Source organism: Macaca thibetana, chromosome 14 (genome assembly GCF_024542745.1).
Source record: "Macaca thibetana thibetana isolate TM-01 chromosome 14, ASM2454274v1, whole genome shotgun sequence".
NCBI lineage: Eukaryota > Metazoa > Chordata > Mammalia > Primates > Cercopithecidae > Macaca > Macaca thibetana.
The window spans coordinates 6,600,790-6,613,228 of record NC_065591.1 but is presented as its reverse complement, the minus strand read 5'-3'; the positions used below and the strand labels follow the sequence as shown (position 1 = coordinate 6,613,228).

At 48.8% G+C, this 12,439-nt stretch overlaps 2 protein-coding genes across 2 annotated transcripts in view; one reads left to right on the top strand and one right to left on the bottom strand.

Moving 5' to 3' along the window:
* Window positions 1-12,439, bottom strand: part of NUDT8 (nudix hydrolase 8) — a 162,157-nt gene that overhangs the window by 93,641 nt on the left and 56,077 nt on the right. The window lies entirely within an intron of this gene.
* Window positions 1-12,439, top strand: part of NDUFS8 (NADH:ubiquinone oxidoreductase core subunit S8) — a 150,602-nt gene that overhangs the window by 89,141 nt on the left and 49,022 nt on the right. The gene's annotated exons all lie outside the window — the stretch shown is intronic.

The following is a 12,439-nucleotide window of genomic DNA, read 5'->3' as shown; positions in this document are numbered from 1 at the left end:
AACTGTACAAATTGATTGTAAAACATGTGTGTTTGAACAATATGAAACCAGTGCACCTTGAAAAAGAACAGAATAACAGCGGTTTTTAGGGAGCAAGGGAAGACAACCATAAGGTCTGACTGCCTGCAGAGTCAGGCAAAAAGAGTCATGTTTTCCTTCTTGCAGAGAGCCTATAAATGGACGTGCAAGTAGGAGAGATATCGCTAAATTCTTTTCCTAGCAAGGAATATTAATATTAATACCCTGGGAGAGGAATGCATTACTGGGGGGAGGTCTATAAACGGCCACTCTGGGAATGTCTGCCTTATGTGGTTGAGATAAGGACTGAGATAGCCCCTGGTCTCCTGCAGTGCCCTCAGGCTTACTAGAGTGGGGAAAAACTGTGCCCTGGTAAATTTGTGGTCAGACTAGTTCTCTGCTCTTGAACTCTGTTTTCTGTTATTTAAGATGTTTATCAAGACAATACATGCACCGCTGAACATAGACCCTTATCAGTAGTTCTGCTTGTGCCCTTTGCCTTGTGATCTTTGCTGGACCCTTAGTAGTAGTTCTGCTTTTTGCCCTTTGAAGCACGTGATCTTTGTACCTACTCCCTGTTCTTACACCCCCTCCCCTTTTGAAACCCTTAAGAACAACTTACTGGTTTGAGGCTCAGGCAGGCATCATGGTCCTACCAATATGTAATGTCACCCCTGGTGGCCCCGCCATAAAATTCCTCTCTTTATACCGTCTCTCTTTATTTCTCAGCCAGCCTACATTTATGGAAAATAGAACCTACATTGAAATATTGGGGGTGGCTTCCCCCAATATCTGGCATGCCAACGTGGTTTTCTTTTTCCTAAGTACATGTGGGAACCCACTTCCCTTTGGTAGGTGCAGAGAAACGTTCATCGATCCGGTCCACAGAAACACTTGTTTGGCTCCCCAACGATTGGTGAGCTGTCTGTGTATTGTCCAGGGTAACTATGGGTCACACAGAATCTAAACATTATACTTATCTCTACTATATTAAACTCCTGTTCAAACAGGGGGAGTTCAGGTGCCCATGGAAAATATGGTCACCCTATTTAGGGCAGTGGAAGAACACTGTTCTTGGTTTCCTGAAAAGGGAACATTAGATGTGGAACTATGGGATCGTGTTGGTGCAAAATTCCGAGAACTGGTCCTGACAGGAAATTATGTTCCTGTCACTGTTTGGGGTGATTGGGCCTTGGTATGTGCTGTCCTAATGACGTACCAATCCCGTGACCCCCTGCAGTTACCACAGTTTTCTGAATCTGGTGACCCTCTACCTCTTCCTCAGCTTTCCTCTCCTGCTTGGCCTTCATTATCTGCTCAGCCTCTCCCTTTGCCTACTCCTCTCCCATCTGACGATGTTGAGGATTCAATATCTAACTCTGGTGTCTTTGGCTTAATGTCACCCCCTGATGATCTCATTTCTTTTCATGAAGAGCTGGTACTTGTAGCTCCCACGGCCCTGATTTGGACAGCCCAGGACCGTATCTATGCTAACTCTTCCCTCTTCAAACCTTTGCAGCCTTTGCCTCCAGAGCCATCTAATAGCTCTGGGACCGAACTACAATTTACCTGTAATTCCACAGACCCTCCCCTGTTCACTGCAGCCCCTCACCTTCCTGTCATTTTAGTCCCTCAACTGGTCACTCTGCCATCCACTCAACCTGCTTCTCTATACCCTTCTTCACACACAGACACCCCTGCCACTCTGGTTGCACAGGATTGGGACCATAATCACCAGTATGCATCTGCCTCTTCTGCTCCCCCAGTGCCCCTTTCTTATGCTCTCATACTGGCCCAACCTCCTCAACCTCAGTTTCCCTTACCTACACATACTTTTCCTGTCACTTCTATGCCAACTCCGTCTCATGTGCCTGTTCTTGAAACTTCCATGCAACACGTATTATGCCAGAACAAAGAAACAAGTGAATGAGAGGTGTGGGCTTATCTGGTGGCACTGGAACCTCCCAATGCTCAAGGGGTACAAGTGTGTCAATATGCACCACTCAATCTTACCTTTTTAAAAAAATTCAAAGATGCTTGTACTCAGTATGGTCCTACTTCTCCATATGTTAAAATGGCATTACAGACTCTTTGTACTGAGGTCATTTTGCTTCCTTTAGACTGGAACCTTTTGGCAAACAAAAGCTGTTCTAACTCCATCTCAGCATTTGCAATTCCGTACCTGGTGGTCAGAGGAGGCCCGTCTGCAGGTTCAGCTAAATCGGGCTGATGGCATTCCAGTTACTCTGGCTCCGTTCACAGGCTCCAATAATTACTCTGACACTACTGCCCAATTAGGCTTTGATGCTCTCACCACAGAACAAGTAATAAAGGTGTGTATAAGAGCTTGGGATAAATTACACACCGCAGGCCAAGCTCCTGTTTCTTTTACTACTGTTAAACAGGGTCACAATAATTTATATCCTAATTTTTTGGCTAGATTACAAGATGCTGTTGAAAATCTGTAATTGGACAAGCTTGGTGTAGAATACTTAAAATTTCTGGATTTGATCCAAATTTAATTGTGGTTCCTTTAAATCGGCTTGAAGTTCAAGCCGCTTTTCAATATTCCATACGGTGGCAAATTCACTTGGCTGATTTTATCAGTGTTATGGACAATCATTATCCAAAAAAACAAATTGCTTGATTTTATAAAAATGACTTCTTGGGTGGTCCCTCCCCATTCCTGAGGCCATAACAGTGTTCACTGAGGGCTCCAGTAATGGAAATGCTGGTTATGTGGGTCCTACAGACGAGCTTATTTCTACCCCTTATACCTCTGCTCAAAATGCAGAGTTAATTGCTGTAATTACTGCCTTACAAGATTTCCCCAAACCTTTAAATATTGTCTCTGATTCTGCTTATGTTGTACATGCCACTAAAGATATAGAAACCGCTATCAAACATTTTGATAATTCTGAATTGGCTTATTTTCAAGGTTACAACAGGTGGTTCGCCAACGTAGATACCCTTTCTATATTACACATATTGGATCTCATACCACTTTACGGGACCCATGTCTGCTGGTAACCATAAGGTTGACTGTTCGGTCTCTTTTGCAATCCAAGAGGCTCAGGAGTTCCACAATCTCACTTATGTCAGTGCTGCTGGATTAAAAGATAAATTTGCTCTCACCTGGAAGGAGGCTAAGCTTATTGTCCACCGCAGCCCTCAGTACCAAGTTTTCGTACTTCCAAATCAGGAGCCTGGCATTAATCCCAGAGGCCTAACTCCTAATGATTTATGGCAAATGGATGTGACTCATGTTAGCGCTCCTTTGGCAGACTTTCATATGTAAATGTTTCTGTAGACACCTTTTCAGGTTTTATTTGGGCTACTTGCCAAACAGGGGAAGGCATGGCCCATGTTAAAAGACCTCTGTATTCTTGCTTTGCAGTTATGGGGCTTCCATATCAAATAAAGGCATATGGATATGTTAGTAATGGTTTTGATTTATTTATGCAACAATGGGGAATTTCCCATATTACCGGAATCCCTTACAATCCTCAGGGACAGGCTGTGGTGTAACGGGTCAATCACACTTTAAAAACTCAATTGTCCAAACAGTCTGAGCAATAAAAGCATAATTTAACCACTCCCCACTCCCAATTACATTTAGCATTGTTTACTTTAAACTTTCTAAATGTTCCTAAAGACGATACTCTGACTGCAGCCGAACGCCATTATACAGGCAAAAAATTCTCCCTAAATGAAGGCAAGTCAGTGTTACGGAAAAACTCCCAAACCAATACCTGGGAACCTGGAACAATTATAACGTGGGGAAGAGGGTATGCTTGTGTTTCACCAGGAGATCATCAATCCGCTGTCTGGGTGCCCACGAGGAGGCTTAAACTTCGTGTGAACACTGACAATGAAAACCACAGGGAAGATACGTCTGCATCAGAGACCGCCCTCATACCTGGTGAGATCTGCGCTGACTTCTCAGAAACTGGCACGCCAAATCAAAGTGGGTCTGGTTCAACCCTCCCTAATGGGAACGGAGACCCCTCTAACTAATCCCACTTCTCCTAATTCCCTTTCTTTTTCTCCTTACAAACCTAAAAATCTCACCATTTCTATTAGCCTGAAAATAACATCCCTCTGTTCTTCTCTTCCTCCTTCAGCACTGGATCTCGCTTACAATAGGTTTTATTTAATAATTCTCCTCCTTATACATTCTGTCTCACCAGTTTCCCCTCACCCTGATTTACCTGCTACACAAAATTATTCTTATTGGGCTTATGTGCCTTTTCCTCCACTTACTCAACCTCTCACCAGGTTGGATGCTCCTGCGGGAATCTATACTAACAATAGTGTGTGGATGCCTAGAGCAACAGATAACTGTTGCCCTGCTCAACCAGGAGAAGAAGGCACTGCATTTAATGTTACGATGGGTTATAAATACCCTCCTCTGTGCCTCGGACATGCACCTGGTTGTATCCATCTAGAAACTCAAGTCTGGGCTGCTTACCTTCCAGAGAGATTAGTCACAGGGGAACAGGGACATTTGGTCTCCGGCCTCTCCCTCTCTCCTTTAAGGCAAATGAAAAGGGGAGTAATAGGAGATACCCCATGCTTTCAATATAAACCTGTAGGAAACCTATGTCCTAAAAATTTTGAGGGCCCATCTAAAATTTTAATTTGGCAAGATTGTGTTAATTCCCATGCAGTAGTATTTAAAAATGACTCATATGGTTTAGTAATAGACTTGGCACCAAAGGGTTATTTAAAAAACAACTGCTCCTCTGGCGGAAGGGAATGCCTGGAGGCTATTTACTTTATTTCTTATTGGGAGGATGAGGATCATCATCCTACTTTGCATAAGAGGTTCAGCTCCTTCTTTCCCTTAAAATGAGAAGATAAGGGCATTACCCTTATGTAGAATTCCATGATTCTAGTCATTCATAGAATTGTGCAACCATCACCACTGCCTAATCTTAGAACATTTTCACACTCTGGGTCAGGCGTGGAGGCTCACACCTATAATCCCAGCACTTTGAGAGGCCAAGGCAGGTGGGTCACCTGAGATCAGGAGTTCAAGAGCATCCTGGCCAACATGGTGAAACCCCATCTCTACTAAAAATACAAAAAAATCAGCCAAGTGTGATGACACGCACCCGTAGTCTCAGCTACTCAGGAGGCTGAGGCAGGAGAATCACTTGAACCTGGGAGGCGGAGGTTACAGTGAGCTGAGATCATGCCAGTGCACTCCAGCCTGGGCGACAGAGCAAGACTCTGTCTCAAAAAAAAAAAAAAAAAAAAAAAAAATTAGCTGGGTGAAGTGGCAGGTGCCTGTAATCCCAGCTACGTAGGAGGCTGAGGCAGGAGAATTGCTTGAACCCAGGAGGTAGAAGTTGTAGCAGTGAGCTTAGATGGTGCCACTGCACTTCAGCCTGGGTGACAGAGCAAGACTCTGTCTCAAAAGAAAAAAAAAGAAAAAAAAAAACATTTTCACGCTCCAGAAAGAAACCCGTCCCCATTAGCAGCCACTCCCCATTCCTCCTCCCCCAACCCCTGCCCAACCTGGTCAGCTTCCTGTCTCTAGGGATTACCTGTTCTGGAAACTTCATAGAAATGGAATCATACAACCTGTGGCCCATATGCCTGGCTTCTTTCCCTCTGCACGTTTTCAAGGCTCGTCTGCAGTCAGTACTTTGGAGCCAGCAGAAATGTTGAATCCCATAAGTCCCAGGCTACCCATGGCAACCTCACCTTAACCCCAGCCCCAACCAAATGAAAACCCAAAGCCACCCTCTCCACTGATGCTTGTTTCGTTCCAGACCCAACCTAGGCCCTTCTTCCAGGGGAATCCTCTTGCCATTTACTATATGGTTAACAAATTTTGTCACACAGCCATTGAAGCCTAGGTGTCGTTTGTTCCAACATTCATAAATCCCTGTAGGGACAAGGGTCCCGAGCATCTGGCAGGGATGCCAGGCATCAGATAACACACCACGCATCAGTTATCAAACGCCGCAGCCAAGCCGTAGCTGGGCGGCAATCATCTCAAGGCTGGCCTGGATGCCGCCTGCTTCCAAGTTCATGCCCTGGGGCTGACAAGATTCAGTTTCTCCTGGGTTGTTGGAATAAGGACCTCAGTTCCTCCCAGGCTATTGCCCAGAGGCTGCTCTCAGTTCCTTTCAAGGTAGGCCTCAAAAAGAATGCCAGAGGCCGGGCGCGGTGGCTCAAGCCTGTAATCCCAGCACTTTGGGAGGCCGAGGCGGGCGGATCACGAGGTCAGGAGATCGAGACCATCCTGGCTAACATGGTGAAACCCCGTCTCTACTAAAAATACAAAAAACTAGCCGGGCGTGGTGGCGGGCGCCTGTAGTCCCAGCTACTCGGAGGCTGAGGCAGGAGAATGGCGTGAACCTGGGAGGCGGAGCTTGCAGTGAGCCGAGATCGCACCACTGCACTCCAGCCTGGGCGACACAGCGAGACTCCGTCTCAAAAAAAAAAAAAAAAAAAAAAGAATGCCAGAAAGTGTGACCAAGACAGAATCGGTCTTCAGAACCTGCCTTCGGAAGTGACAGCCTGTTACTTTTTGCCACTGTATTATTTTTCTTTTCCTTTTTCCTTTTTTTTGAGATGAAGTTTCACTCTTGTCGCCCAGGCTGGAGTGCGAAGGTGCAAACTCTGCTCACTGCTACTTCTGTCTCCCAAGTTCAAGTGATTCTCGTGCCTCAGCTCTCTGAGTAGCTGGGATTACAGGCGCCTGTCACGACACCCGCCTAATTTTTGTGTTTTTAGTAGGGATGGAGTTTCACTGTTAGCCAGGCTTGTCTTGAACTCCTCACCTCAGGTGATCCGCCTGCCTCAGTCTCCCAAAGTGCTGAGATTACAGGTGTCAGCCACCATGCCCGGCATCTTTTTCTTTTTAAATTGAGACAGGGCCTCTCCCCATCACCCAGGCTGGAGTGCAGTGGTGCAATCACAGCTCACTGCAGCCTCAGCCTCCCTGGCTCAAGTGATCCTTTCCACCTCAGCCTCCCCAAGAACTGGGACCACAAGACATGTACTCCCACACCCAGCTAATTTTTATTTTTATTTTTATTTTTGTAGAGACGGGTCTCTGTAGGTTGCCCATACTGGTCTCAAACTCCTGGGCTCAATCTATCCTCCTGCCTTGGTCTCCCAAAGTTCTGGGATTACAGGTGTGAGCCATCAATCCCGGCCTTGTATCAGTTCTTTATCGCTGTGTAACAGATTACCATAAATTCCAAAGCTTGAAGCAACACCCGGGCATTTTCGCACTGTGGATGTGGGTGATGTGGATGAGGAGTCTGGCATGGTGTAGCTGGGGCCTCTGTCCAGGGTCTCACAAGGCTGCAGTCAAGGTGTGGGCCAGCCACGTTCTCAGCTGGGGTTTAGCGTCCTCTTCACACCCCTGCTGGTTGTTGCCGGAATTCAGTCCCCTACAATGGAGCACCGAGGTCCCTGTTTTCTTGCAAGTTGCCATTGGGGACCACTCTCGGCTTCCAGAGGCCCCCTTGCAGGTGGCACCATGGCCGCTTGCTCTGCTCCAAGCCTGCAGGAGAGCGCCTCTCCGCCATGTGCCTTTCTTTTAAAGGACTTGCCTGACTGGTTCAGGTCCACTTAGGTAATGTCCCATTTGATTAGCTCAAAGGTACTGTAGCCCATCACATTCACCCACGGGAGGGCATTAGCGAGATGTGGACACCAGGGAGTGAGAATCTCTCAGGCCAGTTTAGCATTCAGTTGGTTAGCCAGGTTCAGGGGCTCACGCCTGTAATCCCAGGACTTTGGGAGACCGAGGTGAGCGGATCACCTGAGGCCAGGAGTATTAGACCAGCCCGGCCAACAGGGTGAAATCCCATCTCTACTAAAAATACAAAAATTAACCTGTAATCTCAGCTACTTGGGAGGCTGACGCAGGAGAATTGCTTGAACCTGGGAGGTGGAGGTTGCAGTGAGCCGAGATTATGCCACCACACTCCAGCCTGGATGATACAGCGAGTCTCAAAAGTAAATAAATGGAAAGGTTGCTGAGCGCAGTGGCTCGTGCTTGTAATCCTGGTAGGTTGGGAGGCCGAGGCAGGAAGACTGCTCAGGGCCAGGAGTTTCATCCTAGCATGGACAGCACAGTGCAACTCTATCTCTGAGTAAAATAAAAGAAGTAAAACGAGAATTCAGTTGGTTAGAAGAAACTCACTAGGTCCAGCCCACAATCAAGGGATGGAAATTGCACAAAGTTGTGAAGAGTCAAGGGTGGGAGATCACTGGGAGCCCTTCTAGAAGCTGCCTGTCTCACATACTATGGGACAGCCTCTCTCTCCTAGCTGGGGGTATTTGGAGCAGGTGTCGAATCCTACTCTTTTTTATGACTGTTGCCGTTTCTCACGGTGATGTGTTTCCTGTGTGTTCTGTCATTTTGAATTGTGAGCTGAGCTTCAGAAGGGAGAATCCTGGGTGGCCAGGTTTAAAGGAGCTACCGAAAGAAGTTTTCTGTTTGGTTTTGCCAGGGGCCTGAGGGTGCCACTAAGTCAAGGCAACTATTTTTTTTGAGATGGAGTTTCACTCTTTTTGCCCAGGCTGGAGTGCAGTGGTGCGATCTTGGCTCACTGCAACCTCTGCCTTCCGGGTTCACGCCATTCTCCTGCCTCAGACTCCCGAGTAGCTGGGATTACAGGCACACACCACCAGACCTGGCTAATTTTTTGTATTTTTAGTAAAGACGGGGTTTCACCATGTTGGCCAGGCTGGTCTCGAACTCCTGTCCTCAGGTGATTCACCTGCCTCAGCCTCCTGAAGTGCTGGGATTACAGTCGTAAGCCACTGCACCCAGCTGAAAGCAACTTTTTAGTGTTAATTTCTCAACTCTGGCGTTCCTAGACCACACAGGTGGCATGACTTCACTGTAGCAATTCCACACTTACAAAAGAGAAGCCTCAAAACGACGATCTCATGGGAAACTTGTTTGCCACCTAAAGCTCAAATTTTCTCACCTCTTTCTGTTCCTCTGGGTGAAAATTTTTATGTCCCTTTCTCTAAAGGTGTTGCATTTCTGTGACCCCAACTTCATCATGCTTGACTGTAACCCTGACCCCCTGCCTTGTAAGGGTTTCCAACGCTCAACCCAGCCCTGCCCTCAGGCAGCCGCAGCACCAGCTCCTCTGTCCCCACCTTGGTTCTTACTTCCCTCCTCACTTCTGGCCTTAGGGGACTTAACTTATTTTCTCAAGAACTCAGCTATATGTTTATTTTATTTTGTTTATTTATATATTTTTTGAGACGGAGTTTCACTCTTTTGCCCAAGTTGGAGTGCAATGGTGCGATCTTGGCTCACTGCAACCTCCACCTCTGGGGTTCAAGCAATTCTCCTGCCTCAGCCTCCTAAGTAGCTGGGATTACAAGTGTCTGCCACCACCACGCCTGGCTGATTTTTGTATGTTTAGTAGAGATGGGGTTTCACCATTGGCCAGACTGGTCTCGAACTCCTGGCCTCAGATGATCTGCCCACCTCAGCCTCCCAAAGTGCTGGAATTATAGGCATGAGCCACGATGCCCGGCCTCAGCTATATATTTAAAAGGACGTTTGTTTCTTACCCAGAATTTCTAGGTGTTTTGAAGAGGGAGACTGCTCAGGTTATCTAACCTGCTACTGAGAACTTAAAGATAGGGAAAATCTTGGACTGGAGCTTCTTGGAATCACATAATTGAAAAATCCGGCCGGGCGCGGTGGCTCAAGCCTGTAATCCCAGCACTTTGGGAGGCTGAGACGGGCGGATCACTAGGTCAGGAGATCGAGACCATCCTGGCTAACACGGTGAAACCCCGTCTCTACTAAAAAATACAAAAAACTAGCCGGGCGAGGTGGCGGGCGCCTGTAGTCCCAGCTACTCAGGAGGCTGAGACAGGAGAATGGCCCGAACCCGGGAGGCGGAGCTTGCAGTGAGCTGAGATCCGGCCGCTGCACTCCAGCCTGGGCGACAGAGCGAGACTCCGTCTCAAAAAAAAAAAAAAAAAAAAAAAAAAAAAAAAAAAAAAGAAAAATCCTGGCCAGGCGTGATGGTTCACGTCTGTAGTACCAGCACTTTGGGAGGCCGAGGCAGGTGGATCACCTGAGGTCAGGAGTTCGAGACCAGCTTGGCCAACATGGTGAAACTCCGTCTCTACTAAAAATACAAAAAAATTAGCCTGGCATGATGGTGGGCACCTGTAATCCCAGCTACTCGGGAGGCTGAGGTAGGAGAATCGCTTGAACCCAGGAGGTGGAGGTTGCAGTGAGCCAAGATCACACCATTGCACTCCAGCCTGGGCAACAAGAGTGAGACTCTGTTGCAACAACAACAACAAAAAGAAAAAAAAAGAAAAGAAAAGAAAGAAAAGAAAAAGAAAAACCCCCATAGCGCAGATCAACAAAATCACAGAGTTGCTTTGGGAGCGAGGGTGGCAATCAGACACGGAGGCCATGACACAACCTGCTCATCCACTCAGGGGTCCAGAACCTCCACCCAGTCACCTTATCCAGGGGTGATGGAGACAGGGGAGGTGCCACCTATGCCAGTTTCATCTCTTACGATGAGCTACCCCTGCCTGAAAAGAGCCAGCCGGCTGAGCTTGCTGCCAGGGCCCGTCGCGCTGCCTGCGCTGTGTTTCTCATAACACAGTCCGTGATGTGTGTTTCCCGTCACACAGTCCGTGATGTGTGTTTCCCGTCACACAGTCTGTGATGTGTGTTTCCCGTCGCGCTGCCTGTGCTGTGTGTTTCCCGTAACACAGTCTGTGATGTGTGTTTCCCGTAACACAGTCCGTGATGTGTGTTTCCCATCGCGCTGCCTGTGCTGTGTGTTTCCCATCACGCTGCCTGTGCTGTGTGTTTCCCGTAACACAGTCCGTGATGTGTGTTTCCCGTAACAGTCCGTGATGTGTGTTTCCCGTCGCGCTGCCTGTGCTGTGTGTTTCCCGTCGCATGGCCTGTGCTGTGTGTTTCCCGTAACACAGTCCATGATGTGTGTTTCCCATCGCACTGCCTGCGCTGTGCTTCCCGTCACACGGCCGGTGATATGTTTCCCGTCATGTGTGCACGTGTGTTGTCATGTAGTGCCTGTCACAGGTGTTACCAATCACGTGTGTTTGCATGTTGCACACGTGTGGCCTATCAGGTGTACATATGTGTTGTCTGGCACATGTCAGCATCTGGGCATTCTCTGTGTGCCAGATGCCCTGTGAAGCCTTCTCATGGGAAATGCCCAGATAGGAAGAGCAAAGCTAGGAGCCAAGCCTCCAAGTGGCCACTCCATGTGCCCGGGTCACCTTCAGGTCTGCTCAGCACCAGAGCCTCTGTTCCTTGGCACCATGGACATTAGAACTGACTCTGAACTGGGAAGAGCTGTAGGCCCACTATCCAGGCACCCGCTCCCCGTTTGCCCAGCATCCCAGGGGCCCACACCCTTCCAAATATCACCTTGCCCTGCATTCAGAAGTGAATCATCCAAGGGTCGGGTTGCCCAACTCTGACTGGTTTCTCTGGAGCCTGCCAGGAGGATGTCGTCAGCCACCTCCAGAGAACGCTGAGTCAGCAGATGCCCAGGGGGAACTGGAAGCACACAGCGCTGGCCTTCACCCAGCCTATGGTGGCACCTCGGGACTGCTTGTCAGTCTGCTTGTCATTGAAGGTCAGCGTGAGGCAGGTAGCGTTCCCTCCCAGATTTAGAAAATGTCAAGTCTCCCATTGCACCCTTTTGTGTTTCTTACAGGGTCTGGGGCGCTTGCAGCCACCAGGCTGAGGGCTCCAACATGTTCCCTCGTTTGCAAAGACACACTTAACAGAGAAGGAACCTGTGGCTCAGATGGGAGACTCCCTGTCCAAGGCCACAGAGTCTGGCCCCAGGGCCCACTAGAGGCTTCAAGAACCAAACTCACATGAGGGCAGAGAGGGAGATGGGGCCACAGTTTAGGGCTGGGAGAATCCGTAGAGCCATGCTGAGGCAGGCATGGAGCCTGCAGGCAGGGACCAGGGACGGCCGCAGTCAGGGGTAGAGGGGCTGTGGGGAGTGAGGAATGGTGTGGGCCAGCCCCGGGCCTGCTGGGGTGCAGCTGGGGGCTCCATGGCCCTCCCACGGCCCCCACTTGTCCTCACCCAACCGTTCAGAGCTCTTCACGGCGGGGGTGTCCCTCTCCTCTGGCCACAAGAGAAGCGGGTGGAGGAATGGCACCTTCAGACCTTGTAGGGGGTCTGCCCCTCAACCAGCCTGTTTCTCGTGGGCATCGCAGCTAAGGCTGTAGCCAGGAAAGGGTAGTAACCGACCATACCTGGCCTCCAACCACCACTTCCAAGGCCCCTACTGGGCACCGGGTGACCCCACCGTGGCTCAGAAGTGGACCCTGTACGAATAACGAAAAGGTATGGGTACCGGGGTGGTCGCTGGAGGGCTGAGGATGACTACACAGGCCCCTG